The 25,279-nt window shown below is 38.5% G+C and overlaps 1 protein-coding gene across 1 annotated transcript in view; it reads left to right on the plus strand.

Annotated features, from left to right (window-relative positions):
- The window catches only part of tnr (tenascin R (restrictin, janusin)), a 216,626-nt gene that overhangs the window by 68,505 nt on the left and 122,842 nt on the right, over positions 1–25,279 (plus strand). Inside the window, exon 4 of the mRNA XM_086071928.1 lies at positions 2,454–2,503. The gene's annotated coding sequence lies outside the window, so the exon portion shown is untranslated. The remainder of the gene's footprint in view (positions 1–2,453; positions 2,504–25,279) is intronic.

Raw genomic sequence — 25,279 nt, forward strand, 5'->3', positions numbered from 1 at the left:
ATGGAGGTCCGGGGTGGAAAAGAGCCCCCCCCGAGGGTCGGGCGGGGGGAATTACGGCGCTCGGTCGGAGGCTCCTGTGTAACGAGGACGAATAGATGCGAGGTTTGTCGCCGGTAGAAGGTCAGGGAGCTGCGTGGCAGTGCTGTCAACACCTGTGACGTGCAGGTAGTTATCTTCGGGGAGGGAGAGGTGGTTGAAAAAGTAGACGCAACCTTAGCAGTGGTACAGCAAACAGTTTGAGCTGCTTTTTAGAGTGTGCCAGTATTTAAAGACTTTGAAGGCAAACTGGGGAAAAAGAAAACTTTTCAAAGGAGTAGTGTAGACGCTGATAGTTTGTCCGTGATTTTAAATCACATTATTGTGTCATTAAAAATCATCACTTGTGCAGCAGGAAATGATCAAATTGAACTTACATGGTCTGAATAATGTACTACAAATAATCTATCTTTGTCAATCGGTTTATGGCCAGCAAGCAGGGCTGGGTATGGATTCTAATTTCCTGAATCTATTCAATTTTGATTCACAAGAGTTCAGTTTGATTTGGATTTTTTACCGATTTTATTCTTTTCACTTCAATTCAATCCAATATTGATTAATTATGACACATCAATTCTTCTTAAGTGTCAAGTAAATGACAAAATATCCACAAATATTAAATTCCAAAGTAATTTTTGCAGAGGCAGTAACTGATCAAATGATTTAGTTTATTAATGAAAGTAACGCGGGTTATAAATAATCACTTTAGTGTTACACAACAAACAAACAAACAAACAAACAAACAAACATTGACATCAGCAAGGATTAGATGAAAATATTTTCATAATATAATTCAACAATTGTAATTATATATTAACTTATTCACTCCCAGCCATTTTCACTGAAGCAACCCCCTTCACTCCTGGCGGTTTTACTTGATTTTGACAGATTTTGCAAGGCCCACAGAATATTGTGTTCTATTGCTATAAAAACATGGAACCTACCAAAAGAAAGATTAGAGTCTCTTTTTTCATCAGGAAAAAAAAGTATAATTTGCAGCAATTAGCATTAGAATATAGCTAAATTTCATCATTATTCCCAAAACTGTTGAAAAAAAAAGCTTTTTGCAACATGGCCGTGGCTGATCTCTTATACTCTGCTGCCAACTGCTGGCCGGTTTCGTAATAACTATCATTGCTTCAAGCATTCCCTTCAGTTCAGAGGCTGCATCAAAGCCTTCTGTATGCTCTAGCACAGGGTTCACCAATTGCAATCCTCGAGGCCCGGAGTCCTGCAGGTTTTAGAAGTTTCCGCCTACTAGCACACCTGATTCATGTAATAGGCTCACCAGCATGCCTGGTACTTCGAGGACAGGAATTAGTGAACTCTGCTCTAGCATAAAAAAAATAGATAAATATTTAAAATAGAACGTATTTATACGTTTTTGGGAGCAAATGAGTTAAAAAGGTCCAATGCGTGCAATAAAAGGCATACACTTCCCATTGCAATCATCTAAAGCCTTTACAATAATTTTATTTGCACCTTTAATGAGGTATCAACGGTGCAAAGTCCTACTTATTGATTAAATGTACTATTAATTGTCCAGCTGTAGATCATGTTGCCCCACCTCACGCCTAAATGAATGTACTGTATACAGTGTGGTGCACTTTATTTGCCTCCAAGTCCATTTTTATGTTGTTATAATTAATTAGTTGATTAAGAAGTCTGCCAATAGCGTGTAGTTGGTAGTGTTTTGCAGCAGTTGAGGCAAAACAAAGTGCACTAGATATGACATACAGGAGGATGTTATTTGTTGCATATTTTATGTTATACACAAATTATTAGTCTTGAGATAAATTAATCTTATAATTGCTCCCATCCAAAGTTAATAGTAAAATAATAACAATTGATTGCCAAAACTCCCCACAATACATCATGAAATGAAGCCAAATAAGCATCCCTGTTGATCATAATTTGTTTCTTAACAGGCAGTGAAACAAATGTGAATTAATTTTCATATTTTCATTGTGCTAACCTTGCACTGTTCTCCATAAACGGCGTCTTATCTAAACAGATGCTGGGATTTTATTTCTCTCCGTCTGTATGGGGAGCAACGGCGGGTCATCGCTACTCGGGCTTTTGTGCATCTTTTTCCCACAATACAAATGATGCATTTTGCCTCAAATATATCATAAACATTCATGCTTTCTTGTTCCTCCTTCTCTATCTGTTGTTTGATTTTCACATTTTATTGAGTATGATGCTTGAATGTGTTTACAAGCTGTGTTTCCAAAGTGGAAGATGAGGGAAGATAAACATTTATGAGAAAAGCAAAAGCGCACTCTGTGTGTTTTGTGGCTGATATGCTTGAATTTAATGTTTTCTTTTTTTCTCTTGAAGTCTAACTGAGCGAAGACTCGTCACAAAAATAATCTTGACGTGTTTGAAGCATCGACTTTTCTCTTTTCTGTTGACAGGCGAAACCTGGTAAGCCAAGCGCAAGAACAAGTCTGTGGGCGTGCTCGAGGTGAGTTTCAATTTCAGATAAACATCATTTATGATTTTTGAAATGGATTCTTTGCCCGCATTAATTCAGAATACAAACCACAGCTGATAGAACTTTTTGCAATAGCTTGCAGCAGGTTGAACTTTTAGCTGCAGGTTGTGTCGCAGTGCTGATTTTTTTTTCCCCCCACCCCTACTTTCTTGAGATAGTGTTACATCTGAGGCAAAAAAAAAGAAAAAAAAAAGTCCAAAGCCCCTGAGGCCTCAAAGTAAGATAAGGACTTGGTACTTTTTGGAAAAGGGCACTTTCAGACCCTTGGCAATCTTTACACTCAATGCTGCACTTCCACATTTTATATGAAATGAAACAGACTGTCCACATTTGTAGGAGTGATACTCCATGTCAGTCTTTGAGTTGACCTTAATACTATAATAATTTCTTTTTGTGGGTCACTATCGATTTTGTCTTTCCTATTTGTGAATTCCGTAGCCTGCTGACGTGCACTGCCCACACTAGAGCTGTCAAAATGAATCGAGTAATCGATAACCATTTGAACTCATTCACTGCTATTGACTCCTATAAATGTCCAAAAATCATTTAAACTATTTCTTTTAGTTTAACATTTTTTTCCACTTTTGTTAACAAGAGTAGGAAATCGTAGACTTTTTTTTGATAATCATTTTTTTTTTAAGAAAAGATTATTCAAAATTTGTTATATTTAAGTAAACAAAAATTATTGAGGGGTCACACCAATTTGTAGTGGTGTCCGAATGTCCAAAGAGCGAAAATGTAGGGCACTCAAAATTACCCACAATACATTCTGAAAAGTAGTGAACGTTGATGTTCATTCAACTGGGCTTATATAGACCACAATGCATTGCGAGCTGCTAGCGAGGCATTCATATATACTCTGCAAATAATGAATGTGTTTTAGTTGAAAATATTTACAACAAAGAAACAAAAGGACAGTTTTAAAACATTTTCATTCACAATAAATATAGTCGGAGATTTATGTGCCGGTGCATCTAACATTTATGGCGGTCACGTGATATGCGAGGAGGAGAAAGTAGTTCGCTGGCTGTCCGAAACGCCAAACAGAATGAGGGCACTACATATTAAGACACTATATATAGTGCGGGGCTATGTAGTGAATAAGGGGTTAGGGGACAAGGGTGGCCATTCGGAGACAGCCTCTGTCTTACCTACAGTCTATGTGCTAAGTTAGCATGCTATGTTAAATTTGGTTCTGTTAGCTTAGCGACTGCTACGATTTATGTTGGTAGTAATTTGAAACATGTACAGTATTTATCCTTGTTAATGTGCTTGTGTCTCATGAAGTAACTTGTAATCTAAGTTAGTCACTTTTAAAATCAAGTAATCTGTTAATAAAGTTAGTAAAGTTAGCATGCCATGTAAAGTTTGGTTCATCGTTAGCTTAGCGACTGCTACGATTTATGTTGGTAGTAATTTGAAACATGTACAGTATTTATCCTTGTTAATGTGCTTGTGTCTCATGAAGTAACTTGTAATCTAAGTTAGTCACTTTTAAAATCACGTAATCTGTTAATAAAGTTAGTAAAGTTAGCATGCCATGTAAAGTTTGGTTCATCGTTTAGCTTAGCGACTGCTACGATTTATGTTGGTAGTAATTTGAAACATGTACAGTATTTATCCTTGTTAATGTGCTTGTGTCTCATGAAGTAACTTGTAATCTAAGTTAGTCACTTTTAAAATCAAGTAATCTGTTAATAAAGTTAGTAAAGTTAGCATGCCATGTAAAGTTTGGTTCATCGTTAGCTTAGCGACTGCTACGATTTATGTTGGTAGTAATCTGAAACGTACAGCATTTATCCATGTTAATGTGCTTGTGTCTCGTAAAGTAACGAGTAGTGTTGTTCTGATACCGATACTGGTATTGGCAGAGGCCCCGATACTGCATTAAAACAGTGGTATCGGTGAGTACTAACAAGTAACATGCCGATACCATTCATTCTGACGCTAATATAGGACTTTGGATGCAGCATCTTGTGTCTTGTGTCACTGATGTGTGACATGTTCACTGCATGCCGAGCTAAAATAGCCTATTGGCCCTTGAATGCTCTGAACCAATGGCAGGACAGCTTTTTAATGTTGAGAAAAAAACAACTTAGCTATCGGTATGGTATCGGTATCGGCTGATACTGCAAAGCTGGGTATTGGAATCGGTACCGGGGGTCATAAAATGGTATCGGAAAAACACTAGTAATCTAAGTTAGTTACTTTTGAAACCAAGTAATCTGTTACTAAAGTTACTAAAGTTAGCTTGCCATGTTAAGTTTGGTTCTACGTTATCTTAGCGACTGCTACAATTTATGTCAGTAGTAATCTGAAACATGTTACAGTATTTATCCTTGTTAATGTGCTTGTGTTTTGTAAAGTAACTAGTAATCTAAGTTAGTTACATTTATGATCATATAATCTGTTACAAAGTTAATTTTTAAAGCATTTTCGAGGGAATGTGGCAACACTGATTGCTGATTGATGACGCGACTTCTTCCAATGGTTTGACTTGAGACTGCATCGACCAAACACTACATGACATGCTTAATTTCCGACAACTGAATCATATAGGTTCGAATAAACCATTAAAGAAGGTTTTCAGCGTAGCGGTGACATTGTAACATGTTTAAAGCCACTTTCTCATTCTACTCTCTCATTGAAAAGCAAAATAATTGATTACAATAGGATATTGTTAGTTTTTTGGGGGGAGAAAAATGTGAGGTTCACTCTACAACCAAGCCTTAATTAGCATTCAATTAGCATTCACAAAGTCACTCAGTCAAAGTACTAAGTAGTTGTGCTTCTGCAGTGCTCAAAATTGCCCTTTCCGTCTTTATAATTTTGCAGGGATATGGTTTAGGTGAAGCCAAGGATAATGTTTGCCATTCTTGTATTCTCCACCTCAAAGAGTCGTTTCCTACACGGTATGGTCGTTAGCTGCGGAGATTGCCCAGGGCAGACAAGTTGCCTGCTCGCAGTTGTCAAGAATGAGCAAACCAAGAACAAAGCAAATATTGCACTCTGATCATTTTTACCTTGCAGCATCTTTTGCTATTCATCTGATTCTGGTGTGCTTCTCAGTTTTGTTGTTGTTGTTGTTTTTTTGTTTTGTTTTAGGGTGCAGCCCTATTTTAGGATTTCAGTTACATTTAGCAATTCCATTGGGCTTTCAGTTTTCACTCTTGTTCCTATTTGACTACTTGGTATCACTCTAGCTTCGTTCATGTTAATTTTGACTTGGTCTGGATTACTCCATCAATCACTCGGCTCCCTTCTCTATCTTGATGACCACCGCCGCATCTGGTTGACCAGCCAGCACTTGAGTCTGTCTGTCCCATAAATCTCCAGTATTGCTCCGTCTCAAGATGCTCTCGCCCGTTTGCTTCAGCAAGATCTTTAAGGCCGTGTTCACGCTCGCCAAGATTGGTTCCGTTCAAATGAAATTGAGTGCAGTTTGTTTGGTCAAGTTTGAATTGAGGTAGTCCGAGGTGGTCTTGGACCACTAAAGTGATGTTCATGACAAATGGGTGAAAAATAATGTAGGAGCAAACAAAAATACTGTACTAAACTCACACAGACATTCATGCTGTTGTTGCCTACGACACAAACAACTGCAAATCAGTTCAATGCGGGAAAGTCAATTTCCGTCAGCTTGCATTATTTATCGCTGTCTGACTGCGCTCCCAACAACCATGTTGATGTTTGCTGGTGTGTGTGCGTATTACCACGGCCGCTTGTAGCTTAGCTGGGATATCTTGTCACCGAGCCGCGCATGCTGGTCAGCCCTTGAGGGAATTGTGTGCTGATCCTTGTTGGGGCCTCCGCAGCTCTAGTTGTTCTTGTTATCTGGCATCTGAGGATGACCTTGGCTACTGATGTGCGGCTCTTGTCAAGTGACACGGTCACATATGAAGCAATTGGCTTGTGTAAGGTCAAACTCTTTCCTTCTGGGTCGGCCATCTTACCGGTGACTTACTATGTGTTATAAAGGAAACAATAGGTTACCGTATCGGCAAAATACTTCCAAAAATAATAATTTTGGTCTAAATAGAAATCCCATGTTCTTCTTTTTCTTCTTCTACTGTATATTTGTAATATTCTTATTATTATTATTTGGGGTGGGAATCTTTGAATGTCTCACGATTCGATTCCCATTTTTGGGTGTGCGATTCGATTTTCAAATTAAGAGCGATTTTTGATTCAAAATGATTTGATTGACAATGATTTTTGCTTCAAATTATAGATGTTCAAGAAATCGTATTGATCTACTCTAGTCTGACTCGCTAATGCTAATTAGTGCTCTACTCGCGGCACTTTTATCACTCAAAAGAACGGCTCCACGCTGCAAAAAAACTATTTTTATTGGAATAACTTGATCGTGACTTTTTCCTTTTTCTCTCTAATATGGCTACAATTTAACAATGTATCAGACCGCATGGTCACACTGCCCCTGAGTGGCCAAATCGGGTACAGCATGAACAGTGCTCCCAATAAAGGCACACACAAACAAGAGAAGACAGTATAAAATAATAAAAATAAAATCGATTTTGGGAAATTTAAAATCGATTCTGAATCGTACTAAATGAGAATCGCGATTCTTATGAAAATACATTTTTGGGGCACACCCCTAATTATTATATATATTTTTTTTACCTGATGTCATACAAAGTATTTTATGCCTTTAGGGATAATGTCGTTAGTGGTCATTTTGTCTGCAGAAGTGAAATGGCTCTTTGTGTAGATATCCATCAAGGCTGAACAAACTTAACTTCACTTTAACTACACCATATGGTGTCCAAAGCGCTTTACAAACTAAATATGTGCTAGTGATATTTAATACTACTACAGTATCAGCAATTGTGATACTGATACTTTGTGCAAATATGCAATGTATCTGGTAAACCTAAACAAAGAAAAAGAGACCAAAAACAGTAGAGCTCGAACTTGCACTCATAATCTCAGTGCATTTGGAAATACATTCAAAGCATGCACTGTTGCCCCAAACAGGAGCGCCGGAGCACAGTCTAGGGCAGTAGATGGAAACAGTTCGAGCATGAGCTGCTGATTGGGTTACAACACTAGTGTCAAACTCAAGGGTGCGGGGCCAGATTCGGCCCACGATATCATTTTATGCAGCCTGACAAATCATGTGCGTCGATTCATGTTGCTTTATAATTGTCTTCACTTTTAACAACACTGAAGTATGAGATATTGCAAAAAAAAATAGTGATCAATCCTTCCTTTGAAATAAATGGGAAAATAGTTTTAACGGATAATTAATTTCAAAACTCATTATCCATTAAGTTGTGTGTATGTGACACTTTCTGAAAAGTATCAATATTTGAATTTGATAATCAATTTTAGACCAGATATTGCAGGGGATATTTCAATCTGCACATCAAAAATAAATACTGTATCAACACACAATTCTTCATATGGATATACAGTATTGCAAACTGTCCTTCTGCATATACCTGGATGTCAGATTCATGGATTGTTTGCCAAGAAATGAAAGGAGATAAAATGCCAAAGACACAACAGTGAAACAAACGGATACACAAAAAAAAGCCTTTCCACAAATATTCCATAAATAACAGACAATATTAAATGATATTATGATGAAGGCTGAACGAGACATGTCTACAATGAAAGCAAAAGGTGTAATGCAGACCTGAAAAAACATAATTTGAGCTGGGATAGGATTGCTGTGTAAAAAAATGATATACATTAACAGTAGGGGTGTGCCAAAAATAATTCAGATTCAGAATCAATTTTAAATGTCCCCAATTCGATTTTATTTAAATAATTGTATACTCTCTTGCCCTTGTTTGTGTGTGCCTTTATTGGGAGTGCTGTTCATGTTGTTCTCGATTTGGCCACTTGGGTGCAGTGTGATTCCACGCGGTCTGATACACTGTTAAGTTGTAGCCACATTAGAGAGCAAAAGGAAAAAGTCCCGATCAAGTTATTCCAATAAAAGTTGTTTTTTTGCAGCGTGGAGCCGTTCTTTTGAGTGATAAAAGTGCCGCGAGTAGCGCGCTAATTAGCATTAGCGAGTCAGACTGGAGTAGATCATTACGATTTCTTGAATATCTATAAATTGAAGCAAAAATCATTGTCAATCAAATCATTTTGAGTCAGAAATCGTTCTTAACCGAAAATCGATTCTGAATCAAATTGCAGACCCAAAAATCGGAATTGAATCGAATCGTGAGACATTCAAAGATTCCCACCCCTAATATACAGTATATCAAATTGTTTGTTCTATGAAACTCGTTTTTGACCATAGTGTGAAAATCTTTCAGTCGAGCGTCAGTCAAAGAGGAGTAGGAGTGTTGTGCTGCTGCATGTTTGCCTTTCTAATTACTTCTCATAGGAACCCAGCCATTGATTACTGCAAATGCCTATTGATTTTAAGCTCGGCTTCACACTATTTGACGTTTGTCCTAAATCCCGCGGAAACAATGACGTCTGTATGACGCTCGAGTCGGTCGTATTTTTTCCTTCCGGTGTTGTTTTGTGTTCAAAGGTCTGTTGTTGTTCAAATAAGCGTATAACAGGAGAAGCCGCCACATTCCGTTCGGTCCAGGCAGCCCAATCAAGAGACATCGATCTGGCCTGGCAAAAATGGAGAGATAACCCGAGGCTATTGGTAAACTGTTTGTTCGCGTTGGGCCAAATCACAAGACTTAACTCCCAGTGGCGATCACGATGTCACGAGGTCAGAAGGTGTTCCAGCATTAATCAGCTTATCTCCCGCAATGTGTTAGGTTACAACTTGTTTGGCGATACCACAATGCAGTGCATACTGTGGACACAACGTGACCATTAGAATGAAGAGCCAATACAATTTAGTTTGTTATTCTTCCCTCTCTTTAAAGTGGCAGACACTAGTCAAGAGACATTCTATTGGCTTACAAAGTTGCTAACAAAGCCAATCCTTGCAATGCACATGCTAAAAACTTAAGGGCCAGGTTTACTAAAGGTCGGCACATACAAAAACGGGTGCAAATTTGATAGATATGGAAACTGATCTACAAACAGGATTGCGTCAGACAAATGTGCTACGTCATGCGAAACAAGTGACCGAGTATGTATCATCTCGTGTAATGAGAGAACAAACAGCCAAATTGTGTTAACAGTGTTTAACCTTAAGATGGCACCAAACACACGTTTTTGCCCCCAAAATCAAGCTTTTAACTAACATGTACTAAAATGTAAGAATAATGATTAGGATTTGTAGACAGGATTTGTAGAGACCAGTTTATACAGTTTATCAGCAGAAAAAAGTTGATTAAGCGTTGAGTTATGCTTTAAATAGTGTGATCAGATGTCATCAAAATGTGGGCCTCCCGCCGGTAGGACATGCCCGGAACACCTCCCCAGGGAGGCATCCAGGAGGCATCCGAACCAGATGCCCGAGCCACCTCAACTGGTTCCTCTCAACGCGGAGGAGTAGCGGCTCGACGCCGAGTCCCTCCCGGATGACCATATGTTACCTTTACATTTAATATATATATATATATATATATTTTTTTTTTTACTGGCAATAGTTTGAGCCTGAAAAGAATGAATTCAGTTGTACACACCTCAACTCAACTTAACTTTATTTAACATTTCATGCTCTGCATCAAGTAAAACCCAGACAGGTAGAAACAGACAGTTTAAGGTGCATTGTGCCGATTAAAAAGGTTATGGCAAAGCTTTTTCCACATCATGCATGCTCCACCAATGCCCAGATGACTACAATACAAAGACAACAAATACAGAAAACAATACAATACCTTGACTGTTTTACTCTGACTGCGCCTACAGTGGAACCTCGGAGTTCGAACGTCTCGGAACTCGTTCAAATCGGACTTTGACCAAAAAAAAACGGCTTAAAAATTGCCTCGGAGTTTGACCTCTTTCTCTGAGTTTGAACACCCAAGCACACCAAGCAAAGCCAAAGGTACCTTGATCGGGTAGCCGAGTGAAGTAAGCACAGCCGGGCGGTAGTAATTCAATCATAGCGGTGAACTCCCCAGCGACGGTCCAGGTCTCCGTCAGGCAGAGGAAATCCAAGTTGTTGGAAATGAAAATGACCTTGTGGAAGCAGCAGGGGTGCATGGCCCTTCCGTCCGGCGCTCTCGAGGAAGCTCCTTCAGAAGCTGGAGGTCGGCACCGCGTCCAAAACGCAAAGGGCAGCACGGCCGAAGCTTTTCACGCGAACCGACGACCGGTAGCAGCCAGGAGTCGACAGGGTCCAGGATGCGCCACAACGAAGTACATCCATGCGTTCGGGAACGAGAAGGGGACGAAGCTTGTTCCAGCGCTCGTTTTTGCTTCACCAGCTGGCCGCCCCGTTTACCCCGGCCCCGCTGTCAAAACCGGTGTGAGTTGTTTACGTTTTTATATTCCGCCCCTGTAAAGTGGTTGCCGGTTGCTTTTAGGAGTAATGACTACCGCCGCCGATGGTACGGAGGGGAATTACTTCTCGCGCATGCGCTGAAGGTACGTAATAGTCGGTGTCGGTGCTGTGTGTATTTACGTCATTTTCTATGCGACGTGCCGACGCCACATGGGGTAGGCGTCGGTTACATTTGGCCGACGTCGGATTGGTCTATCTAGGCCTTAACACAAAACGTCCTGTCTGCTAAGTACGACCCACAGAATTTTGTAGTTCTCGGTATCGTGTCCAACAAGACGCATTCTCCAGTGTCATTAGTTTTCAAGTGTATACCACTTTGTACAGGTTTTTTAAAATATGGGTCTCACATTTGACTGCAGACCTTGATCAAAACAAGGTTTCAAGTTTAGGTTTCATGTTTTTTTTTTTGGTTTATTTTTTACAATAATTCTTGCCATCATGATAAACATTAATTTGGGCTGATATAAAATTTTCTTATGTAACAGTGAAAGGAAGTACAGTATCCAAGTGAATTTCTCATACTTCGTTAATTCTTTTAAATCCCACATAATGTTGTCATGCCACTTCCAGCCTTTCCTGTATTTTTTTTTTTGGGGGGGGGGGGGGGCGTTTGTCGTCTCAGCAAACTGCTTTAATCAGAATTTGCCGGCCATAATTTGCAGCTCTTGTTCCCGTGAGGAGTTTGAATAATGCAACGCCGTGTCCTTAGCTTCCACTTGAATTTGTCTGCTCAGCAGAGAAAGTGACAAAGACGGGCTCAGTCGGGGAGGGACGGAAGGACAGGCAGGGGGCCCACAAAAATGGAAGAAAGTTGGTGAGAAGGCAGACAAAGAGATGGAAAGAAACTGCTCCAGACACGCTGCAGAAAAAGATAAATAGAGCGAGTGATTGTAACAGAAAGGGCCACACAGTGCAGCATTTCTATTAGGTTTCCAAAGGATATGTAATGTGATTTGCTTGGGTAATGAGACAAGAAGTCATTTGTACTTTTCAGTACGGGGTCACTGCTTGTCTTGGCTTTTTTTTTTTTCTGCCGCATTGTACCTTACAGTACAACCTCATCCTGATTACAGGAAGGTTGAAGAGATTTATTTTTAGCAGCGTGGAACATGCATAGACAGCACATGATGAATGGCAATGCTCTTGCATTGTGGCAGCAGCGACCGTAACAAGAGCTTGTAGAGCTGTGACAGTAATTTTCTTACTGCACCATTGTGTCTTAAAAAGGAACTTGTGTGAACATTTTGCATTTGATCATTTTCTTTGAAGCAGGAAAGACACACCGTAGCACGGGCTAGTTGGGCTAAGAAACTGGGGATAGACCGATTAACGGGCGGTCCGATTATCGGCGCCGATATATAAAGGTTGCATCTCACTGAGCGGTGAATGCTTGCGAACGTAGCGAATTTAGGTTTTTGATGATGTTCGCAGACAGTTTTTATTTGTCGCAAAAGAGATTTCCAACAAATTCAGACAAGTTTTTACTGTCTGCGAAGATCTTTTGAAACCTTTTACGGACCCTGGCGAAAACCCCAAATTAGCCACATTCGCTTGCATATGACAGTCAGTAAGATACAGAGAACTTTTCATTTATGGATGTATTCAAATTCCCAATTCATAAAAAAAAAAAAATGCTTACACTGGGAACACCCTACACTTTTTATTTGTAAAAATTAGAGAAAAAAACTAATAATGAAATTGTGTTGAAATTTTGGAAAACTTGATCTGCAGTAGAAAACTTTAGGAAACTTTTTTTACTTGCTTAATTTTTAATTTACCTTAACACATGCTGATGACCCAGGAAGACAAAACTGTCTATTTTTTGTGTGCTTACAATTAATGGAAAATGATGCCAATATTTTCTCTTTTACTGTAAATGAATATCGGTCTCCTTGACTACTAATGATCGGCCTTGAAAAAAACATACCAGTCTATCACTATAAAAAACTGAAGATATGCTGCTTTGCCATTGATTTCATTGCAGCGATCCCCATCGATTAGATTGGCAGTGAGAAGAAGGTTGCATGCTTAACCTTCCTGGAATTGTAGTCATCAGGATCGTTCACGTTGTTTCATTTTTACATAAATTGTCATTCGTGATAGGCTACGGCATAGTACCTCAGTGGATTGTTATTTAGCTCCAATGACCTTAACGGACTGAGCTGCTGTGGTGTGGTAATTAGTTCAGTGCTGCAGCCCTCAGGCGCCTGATCAATTTTTAACTCTATTGACATCCCAGATTATTTGGGCGAGTCAAAAGGTCTCATGTCTTTGCCCTCTTGTGGTAATAAACCAATCCCGCTAACTATGCCTTCGGTGACTAAGCAAGAAAAGATTTAAAATAGAGTGTTGTGCCATCATTGTCTGATTTATAACATTTTGGAACTTCATTTTATTAATCTCTTGAATTTTTTGAAAATAAAAAGATGTTACCCCCCAAAAAAAGAAAGCAAGAATGAAATTAATTATAGATTTGTGCACACCATTAACTGTTCTCCTTTGGGGTCATCGTAAAGATCTGTTCTAAAAAATAAATAGCTGTCTTAACTTTAAATAGTTTTGAAATGATTGACAGATGATGCTAGATGACATGACAGGCTGAGTCAAACCATTCTGTTATAGGGAGACTTATTAATTTTATGAACTTACATTTTACTGAAGTATTTTGCGTAAATTAGTAATTATTTTAAAAGCATTTTTGCATGGATGCTACGTTTTAATTATTCTTTTAAAATCTCACGTACACCCTGGAGTGCCTTCACGTACCCCCATTTGAGAATAACTGTGCTATAGCATAGATGCTAGTTTTGTTAGCCTGTCGAGTGTGTATGGCGTTTTATATTGTGTGTTAGCATTAAGTTAGCCGAGTTTAGTTATGCAGTTTGGTTACATACCTAGCGTCATTTTTTGCTCTCTCTCGCAATTCGCGACCAAACAACAGCAAAGTGGTTGCTTGTATCTTGAAAAATTCATAATTTGGGTCAATCATAAGTAGAGAGGTACCATTGTACTGTGTTGGGCGGTGGCTCGTATTGCAGCTTCATTTATTTAGAGTGAAACAATTGGAAGTATTCTAGGATACAGGTTTACAGCCAAATAAAAAAATCAAACATGATTCATTTTAGGATGCTGCTTGACTTCTGAGTTCTTTGGATTTAGAATGTTTTTTTTCCCACAAACGATAGACATAGAAATTAATTGTCTCTGTCATAAAACTTTTATTACGTGAACTGGCAATGTTTTAATGAATAGTTTAAGCATTAACAACATTTTCAAAGTACAGTTGTGCTTGAAATTTACAAGTATGTCAACTTATAAGCACAACTGTCAATATACAAAAGCTAAATCTCACTTAATGATAGAGCAGCTCGATTATAGGAAAAATAATAATCACGATTATTTTGGCAATAATTGAAATCACGATTATTCAAACGATTATTTCTTTTTTGGTACAAAACAAGAAAATGTTTAAGCATTTAAAAATATTAAGCCCAATTAAAAAAATAGAAACACTATAATTATGTAAGTTCCTTTTAGGCCAAACAGAATTTATAATAATGTATATTTATAATAATATATATTTATTTATGTCCGCAAAAACTTGAAGTTGGAGTGCCGCTTGTGCAGTAGGATGATCATTTATTTTTTGGTGCAAAACAAGAAAACTTTTACCCGTTTAAAAATATTAAGGCCAATTAAAAAAATAGAAACACTATTATTATGCAAGTTCCTTTTGGATGAAACCAAATTTATTAAATTATTTCAAAATTTAAAAAAGGTGCAAATGTATACATTTAAAACAACTCAATTTGTATGAATAATCTTTTTTTTTTTTACGATTATGCTGATTTTGTAATTGTGGAGTGTAGTAATTGAAATTGTAATAACATCTCAATTAATTGCACAACCATACTTAATGGCACAAAAATGTTATAAATTGTCACCAAAATTCACACGCACATTTCTACTCAAGTCCATCAACCTCTGAAAATATCAAAACTATTGACACGGTATTTAGAATTTTATAGGCATTAAGTCTTTTTCTCACCATACAATGCACTCATAAGTTTATGAGCACATTTTTAGCGTACGTAAACTTTCAAGCACAACTGTCGACCCACGACCGAATTGCATGACCAACGTGTGTTAAACCTCCCTTGAAAAGCTGATGTTGTATTTCATGTGTCGTGACTCTACTGTCACTTGCGCTCCTAAATTCATCCATCTAAACGTTGTTAGCAACACGTTGACATAAATCTCTCCATACTAAGCAGCATCAGTGGAAGTCGACGTTATCGCTCCTCTCACCCTTGCCCTTTTTCTCGTTTCCCCTCTCAGAAGAAAACATCAGACGGCCCAATAGAGTTTAATTGCTGTGGGTTTTTTATGCGGTCCGCTGACAAGTAATAGCCACTCAGCGCTTCTGTCCACAAGATAGATGCTGGCCCACGCTCGTCTGCGAGCTCGTGGCGGCGCGTGCCCACGCTGGTTTCAGGAAATGCAGGTGAACTAATAAAAGAAAATGGCTAGCTGAGTGGAGAAGGCGGCGCGGCGAGAGGCAAGAAAAGCTTCAATTTCCTGGAGTCATGCTGGAAAAACATACGTGTGATGCCATCACACTGATGCTCATAGAATCAAGACCAGTGGAAACTGCAGTAATTGAATCTGCTGTTGCTGTGCAGGTCGCTCATTTGAAGCAGTAACGGGAATTTTGACTAACAATACAATAAGCGGTAACGATAGCCTGGATCCGTTTTGTTTGAACAAAAAAAACTTTCAATAACACGATCAATTTAAAATGCCTCGTGCGGTGAATCCCTTTTCATCAGTGGTCATGCATTCTTGACCATGTTATTTTTTTCAATTTCCGCACATATCACGCTCCCCACTAGGGATAGACCGATTATCGGCCCGGCCGATTATTTGGCATTTTGACAAATAACGGCATCTGCCTTTTTATCAATCTGAAGGCCGATGAAGCTGGTATCTTGCTGAGCTGTGACTGCTTGCAAACATAGCGAATTTGGGGTTTTCATCAGGAATTGTAAAATGTTCACAGACAGTTTTCGCTTGTCGTGAACACATTTGGAACATATTTAGGCAATTTTTCACTGCGAAGATCTTTTGAAACGTTTTACGAACTCCTGACGAAAACCCCAGATTAGCTACATTCGCATGCATTTGTCGCTCAGTGAGATGCAGGCAACTTTTCATTTATAGATCTATTAAAATTTCCACTTTATAAAAAAATAGGAACTCCCTACACTTTTTGTTTAAAAATACATACATAACTAAATACATAAATTAAAAAGACATTTTAGAAACATTTATTTACAGTAGAAAACTTTAGAGATCTATTAATTTGCTTCCATCCATCCATCACACACATGCTAATGACCCTGGAACCTCCCTTCAATTTTTTTTAAAGAATTTTTTAAACAAATCAGTCAATATAGTTTAAAATATTTTTTTATTACGCTAATATTTTCTTTTTTACTGCAAATGAAATATCAGATTGAAATATCGGTTATCGGCCTCCTTGACTACAAATAATCTGTATCGATTTTGAAAAAAACATATCGGTCTATCATTACTCCCCATCCCTGATTTTTTTTAAATGGCATTGCGGGCCGTGCTAAATGGCTGGCCGGCCACAAATGGTCCCCAGACCCTGGTTTGAACGCCACTATTTTATACCATTTATATGCATAGTTTATTTTGAGTGCGAGATGCCTGATCTCTCCCATGATGGGCGTGTGATGAACAGCTGAAAAGTGCATCAGTGGCTCTCCTTTCCCACATGCGAGGGCATTAGAGTAAGAAAGTAAACTGAGAATTAGAATATGTATTCTGTAAGAAAGAGAGAAAAAAAGCTATAAACTGCAAATGTTCATGTTATTTAGATTTCTTTAAAAAGCAAACTCATTGTAACCAAAAACCAAAACCAGACAAATCAACAAATCAATTGATCAATTATGAATGATATGCCCATCCCGCCCTGTCGTCATTCTGCGACTTTTACCCGTCACCATCAGCGCTGTAAACTGCCACTGATTTCGATAAACCTCACTTTTATCAATAAATAATGTCGTTTTAATCAATCACACTTGCCTGACTTAAAGAGCAACAGCACCCACGACTGGTTTCAAATGCGCACGTTGGATATCACCTTCCCTCGCAGCAGTATTCCTCCATCTTCAGACCTCTTGTGACAAACCTTTCAATCTACTGCCGTTTAATGCTTAACTAAAGCCCTGGAATGGCTGCAATATGTCACCCTGCCGGGAATGAAGATAGCTGGCACGCTGAGATTGAACCGATGGTAGCAGAAGAAACGGAGGTTTATTTTATTTATGTTTTTTTTTTTATCCATGGCTGTGCAAATGTCTTCAGTTAAACTCCATTAGTGCCACAGTAGTTGAGCGATTGGAACGAAACACATATTGTGCTATTACTTATTTTATGCTTGCTTTATCTTGTCGCATACAATTTTCCCAATATTTTAGAAAGCTGTGAGGGTAGAGATATGGGTCTGTAATTTGAATTTGATTGGGACTACTTTAGCTATATTCATTTGTTCTGGGAACATTCCTGTTATAAATGATAAGTTGCAAATGTACGCGAAAGGCTTTTACTAGCGAAATTTTGAACAATGTTCAAAATGTCACTCTCTTGTTACAGCCTCAAGAAAAATACTGTTAACATTGCTTGGTATGATTCCATAATAAATTTTTTCAATATAGATATTTTGTGATGATCTTGGAGCAATATTCACAAAGTGGTGATTGAATTGGTTTGCAATTTTTTTAATTTATCATGAATTACCAGATGGTCCTTCATGAAATAGATTGGTTTTGCCTTGCCTTTATTCAATTTCATTTTCACAAAAATTTATTTTTTCTCTAATAATTTGGTGAAGTAATCAATTTTTTTTGTCTTTTTAGGATGAATACAAGTTTATTTTAATATATTTTTATACCTAGATTCTGCATCTTTTGTTCCATGTTTGTGAAACATTCTATATAGAAGATCTTTTTTTCGTACAAGAATTTTTCAAAATGCTTGTACGAAAAACCCATTTGTCATCCGAGGATTTTATGAGTAGTACTTTTTTTCTGCTTTCTGCATGAATTGTAATCTTTTTACAGTATTTATCATATGAATGTGTGAGTGTGGTCATGAAAGAATTATAGGCATTATTTAAGTCTCTTATGATGATCGGAGTTTCCTCTTGTGCAGTATTTATGCGTAATTTTTCATAGATGGTAAATACAGGCAGATGATCACTCATGTCTATTGTAAATATACCACTTCTTTTTTTTTCCCCCCCCCCTTTTTTTTTTCTCCTTTCATTCGGAAATGTCATCATCATTGCTCTTTTTTTTTTTTTTTTTTTTATATATATATATATAATTTTTTTTTTTTTTTGTGTGTGTGTGTGTGTGTGTGGGTGAGTATGTGTATGTGCGTGCGTGCGTGCGTGCATTTGTTAGCTCACCAGAAAACCTATTAGAAAAAATCTCATACCGTTCACCTAAACCAAACACCAGGAGACCCGAGGGGACCAAAGAAAACCAAGGAAGGTGAAATCCAGCACCGACCTGACACCCCCCACTTCTTATTTCACCATGCGTGTTTGTATATACATTATAAAGAACGGAAGCACTGTGGGTAGTGATCCTTGTAAGTTGAGATAACATGTGGCATAGACATGCAATTTCCATGTAGTTCTTAAAGTCATTTGTTGTTGAAGTATTGCCCGAATCTGTATTAAAATCACCACATACAATTATCGATTTGTTTGTGGCATCTTCAAACATTTCAATAATTCTATCTGTAAATAAATCCGCTCCTGACTAGAGTTCCCTTTAAAAACAAGTTTGCAAGGAAGAGTGAGCCAAAAGTATCCCTCGACGAAAGGTGCATTGGCTTTATTATGATTAAGGCGGAAGTACTTTTTCAAACAGGTCCAAGTAGCTTTGAATATTTTTTCCCATTAAATAAATAAAATCACCATTTAAAAACTGCATTTTGTGTTTACTTGCATTTTTTTTTTTTTAACATTTGTTTGATGATCTTAGACATTAAAATGGGGGCAACTGCAAAAAAATAAATACAATAATTTGAGTAGCGCAAGTACATTGTGACACCCTTGCAAGTGTTGCTCAGATGTTTACTGGAGAGTTTAATTACTTTTCCGTGTGATAAGGATTTGTTCACTTTATCACATGAATCCAAAATCTGCTACCATGAAAAAGCAATTACGTGCTTTGCTGCTGAACTCTTTGGAGGATCTTGGTTTCAACTTGCAGTATTTAGAACCCCCCCCCCCCCCCCCGTTTAATGTGTTTAATTCATAATTGATGTGTTTTCCGCTATGCAACGTACAGCAAAAGGAAGCTAAATAAAAGCTTTGTTTTTCCATAATTGCCAGCGAAGGTTACAGAGGGCACGACGGCAGTCCCCAGCTGGCTCCACTTAAGTGGAGGTAACCGAAGTGATTTAGGCACCAGGCGGCCATTTGTCCTGCTTGATGCTTTCAGTATGTAGCCACCCAACATGGAAAAGAGCCCCGGGTGAAAATCGCTTTCCATTACATGTGACCCCATCTATAAATGATGCTCCCTGCTGATACAATCATTTGTTGCCACACATATCAACCCAGGCTATTTTTTTTTTGTTTTGCGATATAAGAGACGCGTTGTGCTTATAGAAATGGCTGCCTAAAAATAAACAAAAAATTTCTGTTGCCTTCACGCAATGTTTGGATGACGGATGATCCTCGGGAGAGTCCGCAAACTTTGCATAGAAAACAATACAATTTCATGTTTGCCATGCGTTTTTTGTATTTCCCTTAGCACCCCCGCCTACGCACAACGGCGACACAGTTCTGCGCAGTCAGCATCTTGATATTGATGATAATATGAAAACGCAATGAATGAAGTAGCACGATGGAGCTGAGAGCCGCCGGGATGCTCCTGAGTAAGATTTGTCTCATTGCGTAACTCGGCAATCAATAGGATCCAAATAACAAATGATCATGTATCAGCTTTCGCGCTTGTTGCTATCTGTCAGCGCGCATTGCCGTTTACGCACACGTGTTTGTGTGTGGCCTATTGATGAAGCGGTTCCACATGAAATAATAGCATAACAAAGCAAAGTCATCAGTGTACTCTTGACCTGGCTTTTCTTCATGGCAAACATTATTGGGACAAGATGACAGGGAAGGAGACAAACGAGGACACGAGAGAATGCAAGCACTTGCTCGAAGGAGACGGTTGTGCATGTTTAAGTTAATTGCTCCATTATTAAACCAATTTGGCTGCCATGGCTACTCGGTGTGTTCAGTGAGGTGCGGAGCAACGCTACCCACACAACCATCCCGTCTTGGTTTTTAATTCTTCTGAAAATTTCGTTTTAAATTCACACCGTTGGATATGTTTTTGGAGATCAGAAAAATAGTAAACACAATAATGCTTTGAGATCATTGTTAGCTAGATTGGAAAAAAAATAACAAACTTTATTTAAAACAATACAACCTTGATTCTTATATAGGGTATAGGTAAAAAAGTAAAAGTTCACTTAAGTCATAATGGCAGTTTTATCTACAACATAGGTTGTCCAAAGAGTTTTGATAACATATTGGAGTGTACCAAAAGTCTGATGTGCTAACACAGCCATGTCAACCTACGGAAAGTTTTTCCTTATTAGTTTAAAGCAACATACTTTACCCTCCAGGATCCCTCGCTGTACGCCGGCCAATGGCAGAATTTAGGGTGTTTTTTTCATTTTTGGTTAAATCCATCCGCGTTCTGTTGTAGCAGCTAGCTAGCGCGGAGCTAACCTGGGAGGGTTTGTCTCTCCGGCCCAACATCCAAGTTTGCCAACTCTCTTTGCGGTAGGCCTACGTCAGAGGCTAACAGTAAAGTCACTTATAGTTACCAAACACAGAAAATGGAATTATACTACTGCCACCTGTGGCTGGAAATTAACACTGCTCACACCCTTCTTCACGTTCACAGTGCACACATGACGTCACATCTGCTGACAGTGGGCAGGAAATTCGAAACCTGAATCCAGTCTGAAAACTATAGGCCACAAGCTTGCAGGAGTTTCCATTATGAACCGCTAAGGTGTCTAATTATCTACTAATTATCAGTAAGAATCAGCAGATGCTAACTTGCCTGCAGCTAGCCTCGCGAGGCTAGTTACCACACGCAATGTGCGGGTGAAATAATCAGTTTAGTTCATTTGCACTGCTACGGCTAATAGATATTACACAGTTGAATTTAATAACTGACCAACACCTTAAAGACTTCTTACGGCATAAATGACGGTGACGGCTGCCGAATTAGCAGATGCTAAGTTGCTAACGTACCTGAATAACACTGCGAAGATTTGTGTCAAACTGCTAACTTCGATGGCATTTTGAGCATACATAAAAGGGAACTAAATCCGGATTGTACACATTTGTAAAGCTTTTGTATGATCAGATTTGAAAGCACTCACCGGTGTAAGAGAGGGGCTAATTCTCCTTAGCTGCATAAAAAAAAGCACTCCTGACACTTCATCGGCAACTTGTTCACCTCGCGCATGTGGAAAGTCGACGGATAAACGCTAGTTTTATCCCTCCTCGCCATTGTAGTCCATTAACGCGGCGCCGCTACTTTCCTGCCAGAGGAGGCGTGTTCAGAGAATTAGTCACGTGACATCCGGCGGATCTCCATAAAAAGGCAATTATGAAGATATTTTGGTGCAGCTTTAATGTTGTAATTTAATGCTCTTTTGCTGGCTAAAATTATACCACATAAGTTGCTACCATTCTAACATTACTGTGACACGAGTATGCATGACTTTATCAGGAACCAGTTGAGGTGGCTCGGGCATCTGGTTCGGATGCCTCCTGGGCGCCTCCCTGGGGAGGTGTTCCGGGCATGTCCTACCGGCGGGAGGCCCCGGGGACGACCCGGGACACGCTGGAGAGACTACGTCTCACGGCTGGCTTGGGAACGCATTGGGATCCCGTCGGAGGAGCTGGCTGAAGTGGCTGGGGAGAGGGAAGTCTGGGCTTCCCTGCTAAAGCTGCTGCCCCCGCGACCCGACCCCGGATAAGCGGAATTGAAGACAAAACGGAACGAACGGAACGGAGTATGCATGACAATATTCTATGATTGTTTCTCATTCGATTCCGAAAATTCGGATTCGTCATTTTAATGGCCAGTTCGCATCTCAATTTGTCACCACCTATTTGTCACCATTTGTGCCAATTTCCAAGTTTACTTTAAACCTATTTGTCGGAAGAGAAAAAACAAATTCTTAAAGCCCCCCACACATGAAATAAAACAACATCTTTCCGTCTGGCTTCCTTTTGGCTTCATCCCTTCAGCCAAGTGAGAGATTCAAATCACGACCTGATAATAACTACTTGCTGTGAATCTATAATAATATTTTTATAAAAAATCTGCGTGTAATCTCTCACACCCTCTTTAGAAGCCTGATCATCCTCCACGCTATCCTAAAAAAAAACCAGATCAAGGCAGCCCAGCGAACGTGTGAGATCGTGTACAAACTATACGCACTGCGTGATGATGGAAAGTTAGGCTGTAACAACACGACGTGTGCTTTCTGTGGCATTTGTGGCCGAGACTATATTGTGTCACCGAGATTGTATTTTGTCACAGCGCGGGTGCGGCTAAGAAGAGATTAGAGAGAAACTCTCTTTGGGTTTCTTTGCAAACAGACGGATCAGTGTGGGCTGAATGCAAACAAAATGCTATTTAATATTCATGATACTAGTGGGGATACTTATCGTGGAGTCTTCGAGCCACACTGAAAACGAGAAAATACTGCAGGAACAATTCAATAGTATAAAAAGTCTACAATTATATTAAAGCACATTTGTTCATTGAAATGAATGGAAACGACATGACCACGGTCGTCTTGTCATTTTGGAGGAACAGGACATGCTAAAGGGGCAAAAATATTCTCCTAAAATCAGCAAAAACATCTTTCCTCATTCTGATTGCTGTAGTAATTGACAATGATAGGGCACTAACTACAGCTCACATTTTCATCATATGTCATTATGAAGAAATGCGAGATTTTTAAGGGACAAAAAAAAAAAAAACAGTAGTTGCAAATGTGTTGTTTCTCCACAATGACGGATTGACATTGTTAGTTGTAGTAAGCAATTAGCTGCCAAAATTAGGGGTGTCAGGCGATTCAAATTTTTTATCGTAATTAATAGCATGACTAACAGTTAACTCACGATTAATTGCAAAATTAATATCTGCTCTAAATGTACAATAAAATGTAAGACAATATTTTTCCCAAGTTTTCATACCCTTGATATAAAAGTGGAAACAATGTTAAACTGATAGAAATATGGCTGCAGCTTTTAGTCATTGATAGAGTAATTTCATAACAATTCATAAAATGTAGTTAAAATTAAAAAGTGTACTGCATTGTCAAAAACGAGTGTGATATTGATTTGTGTAGAGGTCATTTTTCTGCCACTAGATGGCATAATTGCATTTGTAAGATGTTGATGACAGCTCAGTGCATTTTTCTTTTCATAGTAAGAGCTATCTAATCTTTAACATGAAGTAACTTGTGAAATTCTGCACATAAAATTGTAAAATACAACTTGACCCCAGTCTCCACAAATATATGCATTATTATAAATTGTATTACTGCTAAATTTTGACGTTTCCAAGTAAGGGGTGGTCATTAATTGCCCGTTAAATTTTTTTTGTGGATTTAAAGGAACTTTTAATGAACTGAATATGAACGCGCTAATTTTGACACCCCCAATTTTGACCTTTTGTTTGTTTTATGGTGATTTGTCATTTACTATTTTGGAATATTTAATTTATGGACGGTCGCTAACCTGGGCGGTAAGAGTGAACATCTTTTCCTTGCTCTGCCAGCTAAATTTTAGTGCCCTCAAGAAAGGAACCGGTCATGCTGAGGATTACACCAACCAGAATTGGCACAGTATTTGTCGATTTTGCCCATTACGTCAGGAAACGAAGGTGGCCGTTGTTTATGCACCAGATACGTCATAGCGATCACGTGACTGGATAATGGTGCATCCCAGGGCATGTTATTATTTGTATTTTGATACTTAATTGGCTTAAAAAATTTCAGGGAATAAGATGCCATAGAGATTTGTACTTTTATTTTTCATACACAATAACTAATCAAATACTGGAATAAAGACTCTTTATTTGAAGAATTACAGTATTATTATTTACAAACATAGTCTCAATATTAGGAGAATACGTTCAAATATTTCCCTCATGATATTACCGGTGATTAATTTAAAGCACAGTTCAGCAGCTGCTGATCTCGCTCTGTTGCATTTCAAGTCATGTGGGAAGTTCGACTGAAAATAAACTTCATCTATTTGTTCAGGAGTAAAAGTCAACAATTACTCAGCTAATGAATTTGTTCACAATTAAATGTCAGTTTTGCATTATTGAATTGAATCCAGTAGCAATTTAGCACGCTGCACCTCAAGTGACATTTTATTACAACAGTGTGTTCCACCAGTAATTGAAATGGCGAAATGTGTATTAGCCAAAAATGTCAAGTGAGAGGAATCGCTGGTCTTTCCAAACTTCTCTACGACTCACAGTGCAGCAAATAATAAATAAACAGGAGGCAGTTCACTCAATAGCTGCTGCAGTTGTCTACCAGTAAATACCAAACTTTAAATCTTCCTCTTTACAAACATTTTGGACAATTCTGTTCCCCAATACTTTTGTCCATAAAACACCAGGTTTTGTAGCATATCGTCCTCTCACAAATGTTGTGGGTTTTTTTTTTTTTTTGGGGGGGGGGGTACTCGAAACCAGATGGGTGGAGGCCTTTATTTATTATATTATATATTATATATTTATTTTTTGGTACCAGCTTAAAAGTTGAGTTTAAAACAAAATGAAAAGTACAATGATTAACAAAATAAACATAAACAAAGACACACAACATAACGGAGTGACCACATCAATGTAGTGGAATGCTAATTTATGCCACGTAATCATCTAAGACTACACAAGTACTCCACTTATCTCAGAGGCTTTAGGTGCAGTCTGGAGCCCCCTGGCATTTTGCAATGTACCAAATATTATTTATTTTTGTTTAAAAATGGAATAGAAAAAGTGTGTTTCATTGACCTAAATATATATATATAAAGCGTGATACTGCAATATTTTTGCTCACGGTTATCATACCGTCAGAATCTAAATATAGCCCATGCCAATCACGGGTCATCTGTTTTCTGGGTTGCGAGCATCACATAGGCCCTTAGCAACGGTGATGTCATCGTCAGTCGAGTGGCAAAATAA

Source organism: Leptonotus elevatus, chromosome 1 (genome assembly GCF_054856555.1).
Source record: "Leptonotus elevatus isolate MCC_2025b chromosome 1, RoL_Lele_1.0, whole genome shotgun sequence".
NCBI classification, from domain to species: Eukaryota; Metazoa; Chordata; class Actinopteri; order Syngnathiformes; family Syngnathidae; genus Leptonotus; species Leptonotus elevatus.